At 43.2% G+C, this 22167-nt stretch overlaps 1 protein-coding gene across 1 annotated transcript in view; it reads right to left on the bottom strand.

Moving 5' to 3' along the window:
• PRKCA (protein kinase C alpha) overlaps positions 1-22167 on the bottom strand; it is a 392310-nt gene that overhangs the window by 350418 nt on the left and 19725 nt on the right. The gene's annotated exons all lie outside the window — the stretch shown is intronic.

Below are 22167 nucleotides of genomic sequence, written 5' to 3'. Positions count from 1 at the left end.
AACAGCCCAGTCTTCTGGGTCCTGCAGAGGAATAAAAAAAATGGTGTGCTCCAAGGATGGGCTAAGGCTTCAGGCTGCAACTTACTCTAAGAGAGGTTTTAACCTTCACTTTCAAAATAGGCTGCAAATGTCAGAGGTCAGACTCAGTTGGGCTAAAACACCATTTGTAGCATACCAAAGCAGTTTCAGAATGGCCACTGTGCATCAATGAATACTTACTCAACTCGGGGTGTCCGTGAAGCAACTATCCCCAGGCACCATACGCAGTGAGGGACAGAGAACCCAGAGCCTACACACAGGAAAGAGAGCTAACTCTTCTGCCTAAAAAGAACTTTAAATGGGGAAAGAAAAAAAAAAAAAAAGATTGTTTCTCAAATCTGAGTCTGGGTTTGATGGGTTGGAAGTCATCTTCTAGATCAGTTTAGATGAACTTCACTTAGAGGAAAGCAGCACAAAAAAACCACTATGAAATCCAGAGTTGTGTGCTAACCCAAGGACACAAAATTTTAGTAAGAGGCAGTGTTAAGGTTTTCAATCACAGCCAAGAGCTCTTCCCATGAAACAGATGAGACACATTTTAAAGAACCTGACACTTAACACATGAAAAAAATTTCAAGATGGAATAGAGGACATGTTCATTGGTAATCCTAGCAAAGTAGCACAGAACTTATCTCTATTTGATGTTCTAACTCATGATAATGGGAAAGCAGTGCATCCAAAAAAAAAAAAAAGAAGAAGAAGAAGAAGAAAGAAAGATAGAAAAGAAAAAGAAAAAAAGAAGAAGAAGAAGAAAGAAAAAAAAGTCCTAGCAACCAAGGATGCCACAGGCCTAATGGGAGATCCTAGCTAGGACCTGGTTCAAGATTCTAGAAACAGTCCACCAGGGCAGCCACAAAACTCAGAACAAGCCACAGGAACCAGACATAACTTCAATTCTCCTTTATTTCCCAATATTTTCCACACAGTTTCTACAGGGGAATTCCTCGGTGCTTTCAGAAGAGAAGTTAGAAGGGAAAGTAAACTCCCTTTCTGCACTGAATGACCCAATTACACTCGTTGTGTAAAGGACAGGACACTGGTCATGAAATTCAGCAGGCAGCCCGAGCAGGAGGTTACCAGGAGCAATTATAAAAATTAAAATAAAGATTATGATCACAGTGAGCCATCAGAAATGGTTAAGCTTCACCAAAACGTGCAGAAAGACCCGCTTGTGCTGTACTTAATGGAAAGGATTTCAAATGTTAAATCCAGGACTTATCCCGTTAACCAGGGGGTCTTATTAGTTTAAATGCAATCCTATCTACCCAGATGTCTGATAGATTTCTCGAGAGCAGGGCATAAAAACAAAACTATCTTCACTGCAGCCAGGTAAAGATAAAGCTGACTGACAATGAACAATCATCTTTGACAAACTATAATGTCTCGCATATTAAAAACAGATTACTGGAGGATCCTAAGAATTTTTTTTAAGAGCATGCAGTGGGAGAGGGGCCCAGGGGGAGAGAGAATCCTCAGGCTGACTCCCCACTGAGTGCAGAGCCTGAGATCACGACCTGAGCCAAAACCAAGAGTGATGCTTAATGTACCGAGCCACCCAGGTGCCCCCCTGGGACTATTTCTGAAGTATCAAATATTATATTATGTATGTAAATATGTATATAATACGTATATATTGTATATATGTATATATGTATACAATATGAATATAATATGTATATACAATACAACTATTTTATCTCAGAAAATTTAAGAACACCCCTCATGTACCTTTCTCTACCGTTCCTTCCTCCCCAAACCCCACAGCTTAAAAAAACACTTCAAAACCCTCTTCTCTTTCCTGACATTCTCTCCGTTCCATTTTCTCTCGAGTTGTGCATGGACAGCCCACCACTTTGGCAGAATTACTACTTCCACAAGCCTGGGGCGGAGCTGCCTGGGCTGTCTGCCCGACTCCGGTCCAGCTCTGAGAATTCCATCTCCTGCACAAGCACAGGCCTCAGGAAGGTGCCGAGTTCCCCCACAAGAGTTCCCCCACAAGAAACCGTGGGAGGTAACTGGTAATAAAGGACAGGAGGTGTTGTCAGTCCCCGTAGCTTGTTAGCTTGCTCTGAGTTTCGCAGCCCTGGGTGAGGCACTTTCCAGAATCTTGAGAGAGCTCCCAGGAGCTGGTGTCCCTTCGGGCCTCTACGCTAGGTTGGTTCCCTAGGCTCCTTTATCCAGAATTTGCTGGGTTTTGCTGGCTCAAGGTCTCTCGGGCATTTCATCTAAAACCTGTGGTCGTCAGCATTTGGTTGTGGGCGTGTGTACACTCAGGACCTGATGTGGCCTTCTGAGAGCCTGTAAGCAGGGACGTGGAGGCGATCCCGTCGCTACCCTACAGAATGTAGCCAGCGCCAAAGCAGGTAAAGGCCTCCGGGGACTCCTGGTTCTGAGACCCTCCCAGCCCGGCCAGCACTGGCTCTCCTCGCCCCTGTGCGCTGCCTCGGGGAAAACCTGCTTTGGGGCGTAAGCTGGCGTGAAGAGGCTTTTTTTTTTTTTTTTTTTTTTTTTTTTGTAACCAAGAAGGCAGTCATGTTTAACTATTTAAAAACATCTAATAATTTATAACCCCAGAATAGTTTAGAAGACGACTTCTTTAGCAGCATATAGTAAGACATGACGGTTTCGGATTTCAAAACATTTTACAGCTCCCCGCAGCCCTTTCTAAAGCAAACACACAGAAGAGGACATTTAAGTATTAATAGAGTCGATCTCGTAAGTGATGGGCCATTAAAATCTGAGGCTCCTCGGTGCAGGGTTTTCCTTTCAAACCTTCAAATTCCGAAGGTCTCGGACTTACGATCCGTGCCAAAGGAACGGATACCGTGAGGGCAAAGCTCCATCAGGCCCCGAAGCAGGGGGCACTGACCTGGGCCAGAGCCGAGCTCCCCGCCACCCCCACCTCTGCCTGTCTGCCGGCAAGCATCCCTCCCCAGCCTGAGGGGGACATTAAAGGAGAACTGTGCGGACACTCCGTGGCTTATCGTGGCCAGTAAACCTGGCCATTGAGCAGTCCCTGCCTCTCTACCCGCACGCCACGTCCCAGGCTCAGTACTACGTAGGGCCAAGGACAGGGGTGACCGGGAAGGAGCTGAGTGGACAGTCTGTCCCAACACTTACAATTTCATGCGAGAGCAGAGTTACGGTGCGCTCCCGTCTCTGATCAGGTGAGCAGAGAAAAGCATGGTCTGCTGTAGGAAGCAGTCAGCTCCCCACACTGGGCAGGAGGAAAGAAAACCGAACAGGCCTCGGCGCTCTCCGCACTTCCTCGGTGAGCATCCCTGACTCTCCAGGGACTGGGCCCCCACACAAACGTCCAGGCTCCTAACCGTAGAAAACAACAAGTCTAAATATTTTCACTTCCTTTCCTTTTTGTGTGGTAGGAAGGAGGGAAAGAAATGGCCGTTTCTGCAATCAATCCCTCCCCTGCCTCAGTGGTCCACGGACATGCACCTACAGGAGCCCAGACGGGCGGGACCGACCATCCCGGGGGCCGCCCCTCCCGAGCCCACCCTTTCAGAACAGGTTTTTTCCCCCCCCCCGGGGACCACGGACAACTGGTGAGAAGCCTGTTCTTTCTGAAGGGGCACAGGGGCAGACGGCCGTCCCCCCGAGTTCGTCCCCTCATCTGTAACCGGGCTGGGCTGTAAGCAGACTCCTGCAGGGCCACAGGGCTGAGGACAGTGGCCAGAGCTTTAGTTACAAGATCTCTTTTCCCTGCCCATCACGTGCTCGTCCTCTCCCTCTCCTTCCCCGACAGCCATTTACCAGCTCCTCGGGCGGATTCTGTTTTTTAACCTCTGTAACTGAAGAACCCGATAGGGCCATGTGATAAAGGACCGGTGGCCTAAAAACCCCTAAGTTTCCAGTTCCAGCAGCCGTGGCTCACTTTTCATGCTTCACACACAGAAAGACGTGAACAAAGGCCCTAAAAATAAGAGACCCGGGAAGCAGCCAAAGAGCTACCGAACACTCAGTCAGAGCCTAACACTCCATCGTTAGCAGTTTTGGGGAGCGGGGCCAAGTGTTTTTCTGCCGGAGGAATAATTTAGTGTTGGTGCGCAGTCAGCAGCTTGGAGAAGGGACAAGAACACAGGGGCTGGGCAAGCAGGAGGCCTCGGGAAACCCTCTCTGCCCTGCCAACGTCCACCACACAGGCAAACCCTTCATCGTCCAATTGTGGGCAAGGGAGGATTCATTTCTTCTACCCATCAGGCCGGGAGAGAAAGTAAAAGCAGAAGACAATCACCCAAAGGATGGGGCAAGTTACCTCCAAACCTCTGTAGAGCCCTCTACTCCCAGACAGGTTTTTGGGGCAGAGTTTCACGTGGTTACGGGTTTTCTACCCCCCACCCCAAGGAGTCTGCCACGCCACCAAATGCTGCTGCAGATTCGGGCTCACGGGCGAGCAGCAGGATCGCAGATACTGCAGGAATTTTCACTTGTTAAAAATAAAAGTCTCAAGAGAAAAATTGTACGGTAAAAACTTTAAACGGGAGGCAAAAATCAGATATTTGTTCGAAACCTGCTACCAGAGGCAGGCTGTACCTTTGCGGAGGACTGGCCACTAGGAGGGCCAGGGGACTCTCAAATTACACACAAGAAGGGGGTCAGGTCCTGTCCGCTCTATGGGAGTTGGTTTCCTTAGGGAAACCAACCTCAGCTTTTCCCATTTTGTTCCATGCCTGGTATCGTTTGAACAACTCCGCGAGGAACCTACTGAAGCTCTGAAAGTCACATTACCAAGGAGAAAGTCTTTATGAACATGCTCAGCCCGACCCTAGACACACTCTCAGTTAAAGGCCACATTAAAAACCTATTTTGGAGACCTGTAATTTTTAAGTGAACAGTTTCTCTGCCTTTCCACTAAGCTGCTGACTAAAGCGGGGAGTAATTTTACAACTCCATTATCCACATGTGGATGATTCATTTGTTGGATTACCCTAACTTCAGGCCGCCTACCCCCTGCGCTCTGTGGTCCAGCCTGCCCCCGGATCATGGGCCAACCGCCTGCTGCTTGAGGCTCAAGGCATGCAAATGGATTTTCATGTAAACAGTAGCAAAACAGAACCATGATGTTGAATGCCTTGAGTGCATTTCTGCAAGAGAAACACAAATGGGGGGTTATGCATGGTATTGGACAACTTGTACCACAACTTCAATTCATTAAGTATGAACTTGAATGTGGTCTTCCCAGACTCTTAGAAGTGGGCTTCAAAGTATGATCCAGGACCTCCACGGGGTCAAGCAGCATCAGAACTATTCTTCTGATGCTACTAAATCATTTGCCTTCCTCACGGTGTCAAAGTCTGCCCTGATGGTGCAGAAGCAAAAGTGGGAAGACCACTGGAGCCTCAGCATGAATCAGGGGGGCAGCACCACATTGTGCTAACATGGATTGTGTCCATCCCACATGAAATCCCAGGAGATACATATATTTTTAATGCCAGTTTCATGTTTAAGAATGTCTTGAAGCTTTAAAAATTCTACGTTGACTTTCTAATTTGACCTATAAAGCACCACGGCTGTACTCAGGAGGACAGTTGACATGTTCGCTCTTAACATGGGAGGCCATCTTTACTTGAAAGAGCAGCTACCAAACTGAGCTTATTCAAGACTTGGGTATTTGGCAGAGACTTTCTTGAAAATGAAATGAACCTGTCACTTCATGGAAAATAACTGAGTATTTATTGGCAATGATAAAAGTCAAGTTTCAAGTAAAAAAAAAAAAAAAGATTTTAGAAAACGTGTGTCTTCCATGAGTTTGACAGCTTCCTGATAAAGGTGTTTATGAGACTGATGATCTTAGTTCTTTTTTGATGTTTCATAATGAAACGTGCAAACACTTAGAAGACCTGCAGGACTAAATAAAATAGTATTTTTCAAACAACCGAAGAATAAGGTCGTGCAAGGTATTATAAGAGCGATTCAGTATTTGAGACAGACCAACAGGCACTGATATGGTCTCATCATCTTTTCTACTAACCTTGAAGAAACCCCCTTGCCAACTATTAAAAAAATGTCTCCAACTATTTGAAGAACATATTAAAACACTCTTCCTTTTTCTAATTCCATCTATTAGACCTAGAATTTGGCCAAACCAACATCAACATCTCGTAACAGATTGAAAGCAGAGCACAGGAGTCCAATGGCATTTCATCACGTCAGATATCAGAGAAATTTCCAATACATGAAATATTCCCCTCTTTTTTTTTTTTTTTTACTTGGAAAATGTAACCCCTTTTCATAGAATTATATGACTGGTATTAACATGTAGGGAGTTTGTTATTTTAACTTTTCATCTTTGATGTTTTTTAATTTCTAATATGGTAAATAGTGGTAGATAAAAATCTGTATAAACAAAAGGTCTTTGGCGTCCCCAATTTTTTTTAGTAGCAAGGGGCCCTGAGACCTTAAAGTTCAAGAACCACATGGCCCCACATATACACGATGAATCACTAAAATTCTACACCTGCAACTATATTAGACTCTTACCTGGAATTTAAAAACTGGGGGAAAAGAAAATCCCACGAAGCCCCTTGTACAGCAATCGCATCTAGATAACACTACTGGAGGTGACTGGGGGGCTCAGTTGGTTAAGTGGCTGCCTTTGGCTCAGGTCGTGATCCCTGGGTCCTGGGATCAAGCCCCACATCAGGCTCCCTGCTCAGCGGAGAGCCTGTTTCTCCCTCTCCCTCTGCCTGCCTCTGCCTACTTATGTTCTGTCAAATAAATTTAAAAAGAAAAAAATCTAAAAATAAACTAGCAACAGAAACAAAAAAACACTGAACTATATATTTAAAAATTGTTAATGCTATGTGTTTCTAACTACAATACAAAACATCTTTTAATATTTAATTAAAAGAACCACAGGTTTAATATAATTCATATTGAAAAATTCAAAATGTTCTTTACTTAATATTTCCAAGCAAAAGTGACTTCTGGTGTGGTAGGACACATACCTATTTCTAATAATCTTGGCTTTTCCAATATACTCCATTGTTATCTCTTAGAGTCTGTAGTTAATACTAAAACCAATCCAACATCTTTTACTGGCATTTAATCATCAACTCACAAGTCTGTCAGTGAGTACCTTCTAGATGATGCTAGAAGTACAGGGACCGAGGCAGCTGACCTCACAGAGTTTATATCCCAGTGGCATTTATCCACCTACCTACTTCCGCATTCATTAATAAAATTAAAAAACCATCTGTTATATACTTGGCCACTGCCTCAGAATCACAATATTAATCTACCTAATTGCACTTATCAGGGCTATGAATTCCTTTCTCCAGCATTCCCAATTTTTGCTCATTTCCAAATTCCTTTGGAATTGAGAGCTTTCTTCATTGTACGATTGAAGGCTATTGCTATGTTCATTTTTCCTGTCCACAATTTCATGAAAAAAAATAATAAATTTCATGGTAAGAGATTTGTCAATAATCAGAAGGACTATGATACACTCACTACCACTCTGACATTTTCTTTTTTTTTTTTTTTTTTTCTGTGAGAAAGAAGTGGTCCCCTGCCCAGGAGTTCAGGGAAAGCCAGCCTCTAATACTGGAAGGGGGGTGCCTAGAGTCGACTTCTTAGGGCTAAAAGAAATGGAGGCTGCCATTGACAGGATGACCCCAAACTGTCTGGATTTCCTTATAAAACCAACCAGGCAAGTGAAGGCATATATAAACACAACTCTGAAAGTCATTAAAGCAAGATTCCAGAGGAAACTGAAAGATAATTGTCCATTAGTTACACGGGCTGCACATAAATGACTGCTTTAGAAAGTCAACTTCCTAACAAGGGTTTTTAATTCAATCACAACTTAAAAAAAAAAAAAATCAGCAGCACCATATACAATAAAAACTGGCTAGAAACTGGCATGGGAGGAAAGGATGGCCATACAGAAATAAATCTCAAGTCTGAATCTGAATAATTTTGCTACTGCTAGAGCAAGATAGGGTATATAAAACTCTGAAGAAAATCCGGCTGTAGAGGATAAAAATGGGCATTTTGTTTACCAGATACAGGAAGCAAATTTAAAGGTGGTAGTAATCTTTTCTTCTGGGTATTATGTAAAAGACTTGATTAGACACCGTTCATTCATTCATTCATTCCTTCGGTAAAGCTTGGACTACAAAGCACCAGGTAAGATACGAAGGCCAAGCATCACTTTCGTTAACCAACAGGATATGTTGAGAGAGTGGACAGCAGAGTGACTCAGGATCAACCAGACTGGATTCAATCCCAAGTTGTGCCACTTCTTTGATGCAATTCAATTCCATTTCCTTAGTTTTCAAAGTCTCAGCTTCCTTATCTGTAACATAGGAATCTCAACATTCATCTCACAGGGATAAGTATGGAAGTTACAGGGCACAGGGCTAAGCTAAATGATCGCTGTTTTTTTTCCCCCCAAAAGGCCAAGCAGTATACGCAAATATATAAATAAGGCAAAAAATAACACAAGCATAGTAACTGCGAAAGGAATGGAGATCACTTTGGTCTTAGGTGGTCAGGGAAGAAGTCAAAAAAAAAAAAAAAATGGGCAGGGGGCCTTAGGAGCAGGTCAAACTCCCCACTAATGAATCTGAGTAGATTTCCATTTATCAATAACGTTCTTGTGCTTCATGAGTGCGTTGCAAGTGTTTGCTAAACAGCTATTGTAAACATACTCAGTGGTTCTTAACCTTTGAGTCCTGGTTCTCTCTGAGGGTCTCATGAAAGACATGGATGGACCCCGCTCACCAGAAATTGTTGTTGGCTTTTTTTTTTTTTTTTTAAGGAGCAATGAGCCCCAAGAAGCCCACTCACATGGCCTCTGGTGGAAGACATACAATGCTAGACATCATGATACTATTGATTTTGAAATGAAGCCCAAGGTCACCCAGTTCAGCCTCATGAATCAGACAAGCACCAGTTTCCTCTTCCGTCACATCTTATCTCCGCGAACGGCACCCCCGCCGGCCCCTGTTGTGCAAGCTCAGAACCTACCAAGACGCTCCTTCCCCTTCACGCCCCTTCCACGAAGTTGCCCATTTCTCAAGTATGGCCTCTTATTTCCATCTTCCTCTGCCCTAATCACTGTCATTCCTCAGCAGGACTGCTACAGCAGCATTGTAAGTGGTCAACTCACGTTCGATTCTGCTGTCCCTCCAGCCTGGTCTATGCACAAAAGGCTGAGTGATCTTCTAAAAAATGACCATCTTGTAACCACCTTCCCCGACCCCACCCCACCCCCAGCTCTTAATAGCTTCCCATTAAAACAACGGAAACTTTCATCAAAAGGAAGCTATACCATTCTGTGACTGTAACAAGGAACAGTAGGACCCCAGAGTGCATAATTGGGGAGAAACAAAGTGATATGAAGAAATTAAGCATGGCAAAGAGAAGAGAAGGAATATCAAAAATATCCAGAGCCTAAGTATATTCTCAGTTTCTTGGGAAACTCCAGTCTATATGCATAATACAACCAGTGTTTGGTATGGTAAATGTTCCCTCTTTCCCCTTCTCTAGTTTTAGAAATTAAGAATACAAAGAAAAACCATTCACATCCCTAATACCCAAAATTATCTACTTTTAACATCTAGGCATATTTGCATCCTTTTTTTTTAATGAAGTATTTTAAAGATTTTATGCAATGCAGAATAGAAAGACAAATACAAAAATAAATCAACACAGACATCTACAAAAATATCAGCATCAGCAAGAAGTCATTCTAAGCATCTTTGTATGTACGTGGATGGCTGGACTGATGCAGGCAATCGCATGCTAAAACTTCCTCGCATTTTCCTGCTCTCTGCTTGGAGATTTTTCTTCAGTTACATTATTTTCTACAGGATCTAGGCTTGTAACTTTCATATTCTGTCCTGCTCTCATAATTCCTTGAAGTCGCTTGGCATTAGTTCTACCTACACTTTAAGTGGTTCATATGCTCACCCTGCATCCCACACTGTCTCCTTTTCTGAGAGAGTTTTGATTCAGCTTTTAATGGATGGATCTCCACACTTTTTAAAAATAGGACCACATCTGATTTGGTCACTGGTGCACCCTTAGTGTCTGTGTATAGTAGTTGCTGCAGAAACATTCACTGACGTGGTGGAATTTAACTGCAGAACAGTATGAAAAAAAGGTTTAATCTCTTAAATGACATATACTGTATGTGCAGCCCACAGAAGGTAATCCAGCATGTTGAGTTCCTTGTACAAGAGCTGTAAGAAAGTAATTCACTGGAAGTCACAATCTTACAAGATGCCATGTTTGAGACTTTTCTTAGTCAATTGTAATAATCTGCAAGGCAGCTTAAGAATATATAAATGCTTAGGGCAAAATGCCAAAATTATGTTTATGCACATAAAGGGCAGACCAACTTTATTCAGGTCAAGTTCAATTTCAGATTCCAGGTTGCTATCACCTGTGCTAGGATCGTACTAGCACGGTCAAGTATCTAGTTAATTATTTGCGACTGATTACCATTTATAACTCATCTCATCAGACGAGTTCCTAACGTGACTACTTTTCATAAATTCAAAACTCTAAGATTGTTTATAAAGTGCTTTTACCCTTCAACAAACTTTTTCAAGGTGAGATTTTCAGAATTAGCAAGTCTTCACAGTCCAAGAATCACAACGAACAAAATGCCTCAATTTGTACCTTTACTAGGAGAGGTCCTATCAAAGATTTTAAGTATTTTCAGATTACTTACTACCCAGCAGAATCTGCAGCTTAGAGATTAAGTGCAAATTTTTAAAATGTGACCATGAGGTGCTAGAATGAAATGAAATTTGAAGGGCTTACTTAATATTTATATTCTGCTGCCAGTAAGCAGTACTCTAAGTGAAAGAAACGGCAAGGCTTGCCCTATCCCAAAACTTCTGTATCAAAGAGCAGGAAGCCAGTAGCCTTCTAGACAGAGGTCTGGGACCAGCAAAAAAAAAAAAAGAGAGAGAGAGAGAAGAAATAAAGATTCAGCAGGCATTACGAGGGCTTTAAGGCTTCCCAAAGAAAGTAAGGAATTACAAAAAATCTATGCAAGTGATTTTTCAGATCTCTAATAGCATATCTATGCTTCCTATTGGCATAAAGGTATAAGAACTCAACTGCCCTACCCCCCTGATTCCCACAAGACCAGCCTGAGACTCCCCTGACTTCTGGCACTGGCCCTTTAAGCAGAAACTCACTGTTGACAGGGCCCCAGAGGGCTGCAACTAGGCTCTCCTACCTTCTCAGTTGCCCAAGAAGTTTAGAATGATTGGCTCTGGCCTAACCGTGATAACAGTTGCTCTCCCGATGGTTAACATAAATGACTTCTAAATGAAAGATGTGAGATACTCATATTCAGATAGGCTTTGCTTGCTCCAAACAGACAGCAGCACCCAATTAGACATTTTTCTTTGTTCTCCACTGAAAGTTTTAAATATCCTAATGTTTATGCTCTGATTTCCCTATCCCCCACCCCCACCCCAAACATAGTTTACATCTGAAAGAAACTAAGAAGCCATGGTTACACTCAGGCCAAATTCATATTTTGGAACAACATCCATGTTTGCATAGCAGAAGCACCAAGCCTCTGCTGACCTGTTCCAGATCTTCTGGGACATTCACAACCTAAGCCCAGCCGTGGCCTTGTGCGGACAAACTACATCTGGCAGCACTGATACCAGGATTCCCCAGTCCCCTCCCGAAGGCCAATTCACCCACCCCAAAGCAGTTTCCCCAAGGCCGTGGTAATTGTTTTCCATTACTGAGATTACCTTCAAGCAAAAATCCATTACTTTTGCCTGAGCAACTGTCTGGCAAACATTTTATGGCCGATAGCTTGTTTGTAAGGCTTAAATATTTTTTATCTGTTCCCAAAGAGTTTAATGCAATACATAAACAAGATGAAGGTATGTTTAACACAGAACTAATCCACACTATTTTGACCCCAAAGCAGTCCTTAGAGTTAAGCCTGGAATCAATAAAGGGCACAAATGTTAAGGCTTACACTTTTAGCTCATGGAATAAGAGTTATAACTCAGACCTTTCCCTTTCACCTCTATTATATAATTTTATAAAAAGCATTTGAAAATCTGATCAAGCATGCATTTCCTAATTGGCAGATTCCAAGATGAGCCCTAAGTATTAGGTTACTTTGTTGCTGGCTTGGGGGGAGGAGGCACTAGTTTGAGGACCTAAGTTGACATCAGACTATTTCCATAAAACATTTTTGTCCTTTTTGGTGGCCTTCAGAGGCAAGCTGCCACTCTTTGCTTGGCAACTGGAAGAAATCAGATAGGGTTTGGGGTTAATGCAGCAAAAGGAAACGGCTTCTATTTAAAGGTCTTTGGGGGAGGGGGGTAAAAGGAGTCAAGGAAAAACAAGATTCTGGAGTTTACAGTTCTTTAAATGTATTCCAGAACAGCTGTTCTATTTCTAAGTTCCCCTCAAGTAGTAATAACAAAACAATATTAGGTAGATAAAATGAAGAGAATAGAAATAGAATTTCCTTTACAAGAATGGTTTTTCAGTAACTCTAGGAAAACGGTAGAAGTCATGGAAGACTTTCTTAGCATAAGCAAAAATTAAGTTAGCTTCAAAGTGGGTTAAAAAAAAAAAGTCACCCTTGAGTTAATGAGAGGGATCTTAGGCCAAGTGGAAGCTTAAGAAATTCGGGTTTTCCAAGAGACTCCACATTCCTCTTGAGCCTCTGTTCTCAGAAGGCTTAAATTTTAAAAGAATGGTTTAAATAGTAGGACAAACAAGCCGTGGGACTACACGGAGGCAGCGATGTAGGAAGTACATGCTGGAAACTTTGTAACACTCCGGAAGGTTCGAACTCCAGATAAAGTGTTGCAAGTCAGCGTCAAAATCCAGCCATCCCCAATCCCTCTGTTCATACTGTCACAGTGACTGTTTAATGTGTGTATCTTGTCCATTTCTTTTAGCACAGACTCAATGATCTACCCCACAACCTACCCCATTCCTCCTCCAACACCCCCACACACAAACACACTTTTCAGTAAATATGTAAGGAATGCCAAGAAGATTGATCAAAGCTTCTTTAGCTCTGCAGCAGTTAGCATTTTATAAAGATAAAACTAGAACAGGACAAGGGAGCCTAGGATGGTGACGATAAGCATGTCCTCCTATTACCTTGAGGTCAGGCAACATTTCCACATGGAGTAATACACCCGCCGGGAGAATTTTATTGCTATCTACAACAAACTACTTACCGCGAATAGATTTTTGTCAGTGTCTGAGAATCAGCTGCATGAAACCTCTGCCAAGAAGAGCCAATTAAAATTGCAAAAACATCTTATTTGTTGGTTAGAGTCCATTCCACAAAGTGTTCCTCCCCTCCCCTTCTTCCCTCTGTAACTTCCACAATGCTGTCAAAGCCTGGATACAGCTGCAGAATCTTTGTTCATTTATATTTTAAAAATGTCATCTATTAACACAGCTTTGAATAACCCCCCAAACCCCATATGTTTCAAATGAGCATACAGGGCGGGGCGGGAGGGGAAGTGGGGGAGCGGCGGCAGGGAATGTTATGTGGTCCTCAGCATACCTAATTTGCTTAGTGAGCAGTTGCATAGTGAAAACAATCCTAGAAGTCAGGAAAAACCAATACAAGGAAAATCTACAGCCCTAGCAGATGTTCCCAGTGCCAGCCTTCGCTCATCATCTCCTCTCCACAATTTAGTAAAGCAACATTAGGTGCTTATGCTAATATGCCGAGCATGGTTCGCAGCCAAAGTGGGGTTTTTGCACAGTAAGTCAAAACAGCCCATTGTGAAAATTGGACTGAAGTCTTCCATTTAGTGCCAGGCAGAAATGCAAAGGGACAAGTTTGGTCAGGGACCAGAGAAAGCCAGTGCTTTCTGGTGATTGCAACAGCGCCTTGGCAGCCTCAGGGAGCATGCCAATGCTCTAAGCTCCCTGAAGAGAAGAAAAGAAGTGTCAGGCCAGGTTAAAAACAATACCCAAGGGGATCTGGGATTTTCTGCATGCCTGAGGAAGAACGGGACCCTCTGGGTGGAGGAATTTGAGTGGATACAGCCGAAGAACAAGTTATCTACCAAAATGAGGAATTTAAGAAAAAAAAAAAAAAATTCTCAGGTCAAAAAAAAAAACCAACAAAACAAAACAAATACCCATGCTGCTTATGTATTTCAGAGGAATTAAACTCGCTTCTGGGTTCATGAAGAATGATCCATCATGGGCTAACGTTTCATTATTTAGGATTTCTTCAAGAATTCCACCAGATGAAGCTCTTAATACTCAGAAGTCAAAAGACCAAGGCCAGCTTTTCCAGTCCTCTCTTAAAACGCACAGAGGCCTGTTAGAAAAAGTTGGGTTTCATTACCTAGTACCTATTTCATTACCAGTCCATCCAGATTTATAGTTTAAGTCTGCCACCAACACTGCTTTCCGCACTTGGGCAAGTTAATACCTCATAGAGACTTCGTTTCCTAGCTGGGAAAGTGGAGGAGAATCTTAGTATTTTTGAGTCTATAGAAAGTGAATTTAGGGGCGCCTGGGTGGCTCAGTGGGTTAAGCCGCTGCCTTCGGCTCAGGTCATGATCTCAGGGTCCTGGGATCGAGTGCCGCATCAGGCTCTCTGCTCAGCAGGGAGTCTGCTTCCCTCTCTCTCTCTCTGCCTGCCTCTCCATCTACTTGTGATTTCTCTCTGTCAAATAAATAAATAAATAAATATCTTTAAAAAAAAAAAAAAGAAAGTGAATTTAGCTTTAGTGATCAGCTGACCATTCCTACTCCTTTCTCCATCCTCTCCACAGCTCAACACCCTCTCTATACCCTCAGATAATTCCGGGTCCCCTTTGGGACTTCCGAGTCACCCTTCCCCAGGATTTTCCAGTTGAACTCTGTAGAGGAAGCGGGAACATTACCTACAGTCTTACAAGTAAAGGAGACCTATCAGCAGAGTCAATCCTAGAAAGGCATAAAATGCTGAAAGCTCTGGTTCCATACAAGGATCCAGCAGGGATTTTCCCAGAACAGGCAACAAAGCACAGATCCGAGCTTAGACAGCGAGCAGAGCGGGCACGCTCGGACACGCAGCCTCTGCAGGAATGGGAAATGCATGATGGAGATCACGCAGACCTGAGACCTGGCCTGCCTCGGGATGGAGGCCACCCCACACAGCAGGCTCTACTTCCAGGGCCAGGGAAGGTCAGCTCTGCTGACCTCTCAACTCCCTTGGGTGCAGGGTCCTTCCTACTACAGATGGAAGGGGGCGTGTTGGTGGGAAACAATCGGAAAGTTCCTCGGGTGGAAGAAGAAAGGAGCAAATAAACCTGTAGAGGGTAAATAACTATACGACAGAAACAGCAAAAGGTTAATGTTATACTATATAAAGAATTCTTCAAAATTTGGAGGAAACAAGCCAATAAGAAAGGAGGTTAAAAAAAAAAAATCAGGATGATCAGTTGCCAGATCCTAAAAGAAGAAATACAAAAGGCCAATTTTGGTCTGCACTGTGGGGTTTCTCCTCTGGAAACATTCCCTCTCCTCTGTGGTTCTGCTGCTTACTTAGATGCCTTCTCCTCATCCTTAAGTCCTGGCTTAACCACGTCCCACAGAAGCCTTCTATCTTTTGCAGGCTGGGGCAGGTGTCTCATTTGATGGTGCCGATCCATTTTATCATAATTGGATAATGGACCCTCCCTGGGACCGTAAGCACATACATCCATCCTGTCTGCTATGATGTCGTATACACCACAAAAGGGCCTGGCACGCAGATACTCACATTCATTCAACAAATATCAAGCACTCCCTAGGTTTCAGGCATTATTAATGTAAGTGGGAAAACTTTAAAATCACTAGTAATAAGATGGATACATTAGAACAATGACACAGACCATTGCGGGCCTTAACAGGCAATTTGTTTTTAATGATAATACACGGTGTCTGCAAAGACAAGATGAAATGAGTGCTTGGTTGAAAAGAGATTTAATAATGCTCTGAAGGTAAAGTAAGGATATGGATCAAAAGCCTTGAAGTTTATACCATGTAGCCTAATCATCTCACTTCGAGGAGGGCCAACTTAATTCTCTGTAAAGAGAAAACCGATTTACACGGCTATTTGCTGCCTTGCCTACATTCGTGAGAAGCAAAAACAATGTCACTGCCCAAAGAAAACGGCAGAAGTTAGTCTACATAATGGATTATACACATTGTGTTTTCAAAGAATATTAATGACATGGGAAATTACTTTTTAAAGTTGTGGAAACACCCGTAATCTACAATTCACCATAATCTACAGTTCACCATTAGTGAACTGTAATCACATTAGTCATTTTTAAGTATATAGTCCTAGGGTATTAAATAAATGTTGTTTATTTGTTCCGCAGCCGCCACTGCCAGCCACCTCCAGGCTACTTTCATCTTCCCCCACTGAAGCTACCCGTGGACCCTAACTCACGATTCCTCCCTTCCCCCAGCTCGCGGAAACCAGACTCTTCGTCCTGCTTCTGCAAAGGCGACTACTCTAGCATCCCCCAAGGGGAATCCTTTGGTTACTGGCTTGTTCACTCAGCATCAGGTCTTCAAGATTCATCCATGTTGTAGCGTGTCTGAATGTCCGTTTAAAGGCTGAATACTCCATTCTGTGTGTCTACCATTTTCGTTTATCCATTCATTAATGGACAGCTGGGTGGCTTCATCTCGCCAGCTGTCATGAGGAACCCTGCTATACACATCGCTATGAATATCTGTTCAAGTCTCTGCTTTCAGTTATTTGGGATATACATTCCCAGGAACGGCTGGATTGTAGGGTACTTCTGAGGTGTAATTTTTTTGCGGAACTGCCATACTGTTTTCCACAGTTGGATGCACCACTTATGGTCCCACCAGTGATGCGTGAGTTCCGATTTCTCCGCATCCACACCAACACTTGGGTTCCTGTTTTCTGGATAACTGCCATCCTAATGGAAGTGGCATCTCCCTGTGGTCTGTTTTACGTGTCCCTAACAATCAGTGATGCTGACCATTTTTTCATGGGCTTAATGGCGGTTTTGTATCTTCTATAGAGAAATCTATACTCAAGGCCTGTGCTTACCTTTTAATTGGGCTGTCACAATGTTTTTTTTAGTATTTATTTTAAAGAGCACACATGCAGGGGGTAGGAGTGGGGAGAGAAGCAGACTCCCTGCTGAGCAGGGAACCACAGCTGAACTCTGGCCCTGATGACTGAACCTGCAACCCATGAGATCACAACCTGAACCAAAACCAAGAATCGGCCACTTCAACAACTGAGCCACCCAGGCACCTCTGTCAACATATTCTTAAGTGACAAAAGTATCACCTAAAGATGTATATACTTTTTAGCATACCAGGGAAAAAAAAACCATACATAGAGGAAGGAAATTTAACAAAAGATGAACAAAGATGACTTTTTTTTTTAAAGATTTTATGTATTTATTTGACAGAGAGAAGATGGAGAGGCAGGCAGAGAGAGAGAGAGGGAAGCAGGCTCCCTGCTGAGCAGAGAGCCCGATGCGGGACTCGATCCCAGGACCCTGAGATCATGACCTGAGCCGAAGGCAGCGGCTTAACCCACTGAGCCACCCAGGCGCCCCACAAAGATGACTTCTTGATAGGAAGACTGCAATTTAATTTCTTCTTGACACTTTAGTTGCAATATGTCTAACAGAAACAACTGGAGGGAAGGAGAGGCTTAAAAATCCGAATCCAACCACAAAGTCAAAGTTTCGATTAAGAGCAGCACCTTAAAAAGTTTCTAGAAGTAGCCTCCAGGAGAAAGACCACCTCCTTCAGCTTCTCTTGCCGCGGCATGGGACAGGTGCACTCAAGGAGCCAGATGTTCTCTGGGAGTAACAGCCCAGAATCACCAGCCCTGGAGAGGACTTCGCCCCTTCCTTCCCCCCATTTACATACTCCAGACTCCCCCTCAGCCTCCAAATAAGTACAATGCACAGAACTTGGAAAGTAGTTCAAAAAAAGATGAACCTATCGATAGAATTACATAAAACTAGGGGCACCTGGGTGGCTCAGTAGGTTACACATCTGCCTTACGCTCAGGTCAAGATCCCGGAGTTCTGGGATCAAACCCCGAACCATCAGACGCCCCACACAGCTGGGAGCCTGCATCTCCCTCTCTGCCTCCCCCTGCCTGTGTGCTCTCATGGGAGCACGTGCACTCACTCTCACTCTTGTAAGTGAATACTTATCAAAAAAAAAAAATTATATAAAACTACATGGCCATGCAAATCCCCTCTCTTGAAACATTAATGTAGACCTAATAGGGTCCCAATTATTTAGACGAGACCACATTGTCCTTGAACATCCATCAGAACAGCTTGATAATTCTTGCTAGAACAGCAACACAAGTTAAAGACTAAGTGATTGGAGAAATACAAAGCTTTTCAGCATTTAGGGGAATACACTCCCACTAATAATCACTCGTATTTGTTACACTTTGTCAGACTCTTAGGCAAACTTATGTTACCACTATTTGTAATACACACTTCACTGATGTAGACTTCCAGCCTCCACGCTGATTTCTCTTGGAGAGCTATTTCCATGCACAGCACATGCGACAGAGGTGCTGGTCATGTAGGGCTGAAGGGAAATCTGATGTCTTCATTTTATATAAACAAAGACTTAAGGGAAGAATGAGACTCTCCTACAACAAAAAAGATCCCTTAAAAATGCCAGAACAGATTTTAGACCTCAGAAAATTGAAGCATGAATCCAGCTAGGTTGACAGTCCTTGATGCTGGTATTCCCCGCCCCCCACCCAGTCTCCCTCTAACCCCTGCACAATGCCCACCGCCACCACCACCAAACCCGAATCAGAAGCTAGGAAATTAATTAGATGCTGTGGGTGTTGCAAGAATTCCCGTGGTCTATTCCAAGAGGTTGTACATTTATATATCCTGTTGCAAATGGGGCAAAAACGTAAGTGTTTAACAAGGCAAACACTGTACTTTACAGTGTCTTTAAGACCGTTTTCATTAAGGCTGTAGTGATGCATTTAACAACTAAGGTTATATTCTAACAGTCCAGCTGTCACCAGTTACCTTCACAGAAATAAAGGTAATACAGAATACTCAAATATTCCCATTCTTCTCAGTCACTTCCAATAGTTATGCCACCTTGACTGGAGGGTCACATTGCTCTGGCCAACAAGAAGTGAGCAGGGTGCCCTTCGTGAGCTGAAACGCTGAGAGCCCGTGTGGGTGTGTACTCTGGTCTCTCTTCCCTAGCTTCTGAACAAGGCAGCCTCTGATTCTAGATGCCAGCATCATACAAGACCATGTGGACAAGTGACCCCTCATGGACTCAGAGTGGACATGTACAGCAAGGAGGAAGCAAACCTCTTGTGTTAAGCCACCACTGTGACTGGGGGACGAATGTGTCACTAGGGCATGGAATAACCAATCCCAACTAGTACGATGCAAGTGTAACAGTATTAAATACAGAACATGGTAACCATAAGTGACTCTTAATCTCACAAAACAAACTGTGGGTTGCTGGGGGGAGGGGGGTTGGGAGAAGGGTGGAAGGTTATGGACATTGGGGAGGGTATGTGCTTTTGGGTAAATTAGAAGGGGAGATGAACCATGAGAGACTATGGACTCTGAAAAACAGTCTGAGGGGTTTGAAGTGGCGGGGGGGTGGGAGGTTGGGGTACCAGGTGGTGGGTATTATAGAGGGCACAGCTTGCATGGAGCACTGGGTGTGGTGAAAAAATAATGAATACTGTTTTTCTGAAAATAAATAAATTGGAAAAAAAAAATACAGAACATGGTACCAACCACATAGGAGTCTCCAGAGGTTAAAGGGGGGGGTGGGCAATTCGAAGCAGTGCCATTTATACTTTGGGAAGACAGGAAGCTTGGAATATACTCTTTCCACCTGAACTAGCAAGACTGGGTTCTCAGAATACACAACGAAGACCGTCACATACACGACCCCTCCTTTCCTGATAACACGAGTCCAAGAACCAAGGAGCTAAGACCTTATATTATTTGACACTCCATTTCTACCAATTTCTCCAGAAGCAACCACTGTAAATTATCTTCCGGGCAGTCTTCATCAGCAGCATCTTGGACATGTCCCCTTGTTCATTTATGGAATTGCTCCAGGGTTAAAAATATGGAGAACTAACAGACAAAATTCTTAGGAAGAGAGAATAAACAGTCTAGGAGTAGACAGAGTGAAAGCATGTGCCGTCTTCATTCCTACCAGGATTCCCAGAGTCTGAACCCATTAATCCTACTACCACCAGCCTCATCCACACAGACAGGAGTCCAAAATCCTTTTTTTGGTTGCTTTTTAAAAATCCAGCTTATAAATTCTGTAATCTAGTTCATTCTCGAGCACATGACTCTCCAAAAATCTCTTCCTGAAATCATGCTGAGGCCCTCTTAACGAAATACTTAAAAATGAGGTCTCTAATAGAATATTGGAGCTTACAATCTTTCTAACACTGACAAATGCTTGCCTACTGACCCTCTTTATCGCTGCTGAAAGGATGGCTATTACAGATGCACCACTAAAGAAAGGGAAAAAAGTCCTTTTATGGATATGTACACATGTCCTAGCTGAGTAAAGGCAGAGGGGCAATGACTGGGGTATGTACCTCCCTTGATTAGCTGAGAACAAGCTTATTCCAGCTGTTTCCTTCTGTATTAATACCCAAGAGAGAAGCAGAGAGGAGGAGTCTGAGACCAGCTAAGTGCTGAATGCATCAAAATGTTTAAAGAATTCCATTTTCTGAGGGTTTTTTCTCAAGAATAAAAAGATAACATTTTCAACCTGGTTGGTTGAAAGACAGGGACCTTCCCAGAGAGCCATACCCTCAAAGACGATTCATGGAAAGACAGAAGGACTCTGGGTAAACAGGATGTGTTAAAACGGAATAATCCTCAGTAACTATCCAGGGAATCACTGCTCAGTTATCCTCTCCAAGTCCTTTATACTCTTTGCCCCATGACAATAAAGCTCCACTCCCAAGATCCCTTCAACACAGCTCCCACCCGTAAATTCCATCCTGCCTGTACCAACAGATCCCGTCTTCCCTCGGCTTTCCTGTACCAGAGCTCCTGGGTTTTCTTTCTGCCTCACTGACCGCCCCCCTTCCCCTCTCTGGCTTGCCCATTCTCATCTACAGAGCCAATGGAGGGGAGGGTTCCGCTATGCTGACTGGACTGGCCCTCTCCCCCAGGCACACTGATCCTTGTAAAACTCCAGTAATGGAGGGCTGCTTTGGGTTCCCAGAGCACAGTGCTCCCTTCGTTACAGGAGGTCTGTACAGGCTGGTTGCTTTGCCCAGAAAGCCTTTCCCTTTTTCTTCACTTAACTCCTTTTCATCCTTAAGAGCTCATTCAAAGGTGGTTTCCTTAGGTGAGATTTTCCTGACCCCCCTCCCCAGCCCAAGTTAGGTCCCCTTTTTATCCACTAGCAGAGTCCTTACGCCTTTCCTTTATAATTCCATAAGCCGTCTATAGTAATTTGTCCACGTGACTATTGGATTAGTGGCCAGGTCCATTACTAGAGGGATTACAGCAGAGATGGTCTCAGTTTGGCTTATTTGTATCTCCAGCATGAGACACTGTGCTTGGTAGACAAAGCAATTTAATGGAGATATCTATATCTACATATCTATCTCCATTACAACAAGATCATAGCCTAAAATTTTTTAACCTTGTTTTGAGAAATTCTCCTGCAAACCTGTATTAATGTTTGAGTAAAGCTAACTTCATAAAATAAGATCTGAGGATACAGCAGAAAGGAATTGAAAGAACTAAGACCTATGGATGAAGGACAGATGTTTACAGAGCTCATTTCAAATGTTTGGAAGTTATGGAAGTAGAAAATGATAAAAAAAAATACAGGAATGTTTTTAAATAAGCTGATTATCAAAAGTAAGATGAAAATATCACATCACTTTCAGCCAATCTCTCCTTTATCAAATTTTAGAATACCAAGAATTCACAGATACTGATAAACTAGAGCTCTATCAAATAGAAACCCAAAATAGGACATCTGGTGAACACCAAAAAAAATAAAAAATAAAAAATAAAGCACACACCTCCAATTCTAAGAGAAGCCAAGTTTGTGATGACCAGATTGCATCCGACTCTGGGTAAGTTCAACATAATT

This window comes from Neovison vison, chromosome 5, assembly GCF_020171115.1.
Source record: "Neovison vison isolate M4711 chromosome 5, ASM_NN_V1, whole genome shotgun sequence".
NCBI lineage: Eukaryota > Metazoa > Chordata > Mammalia > Carnivora > Mustelidae > Neogale > Neogale vison.
Note: the sequence above shows the minus strand (reverse complement) of the source record. Positions and strands in the feature narration are given on the sequence as shown.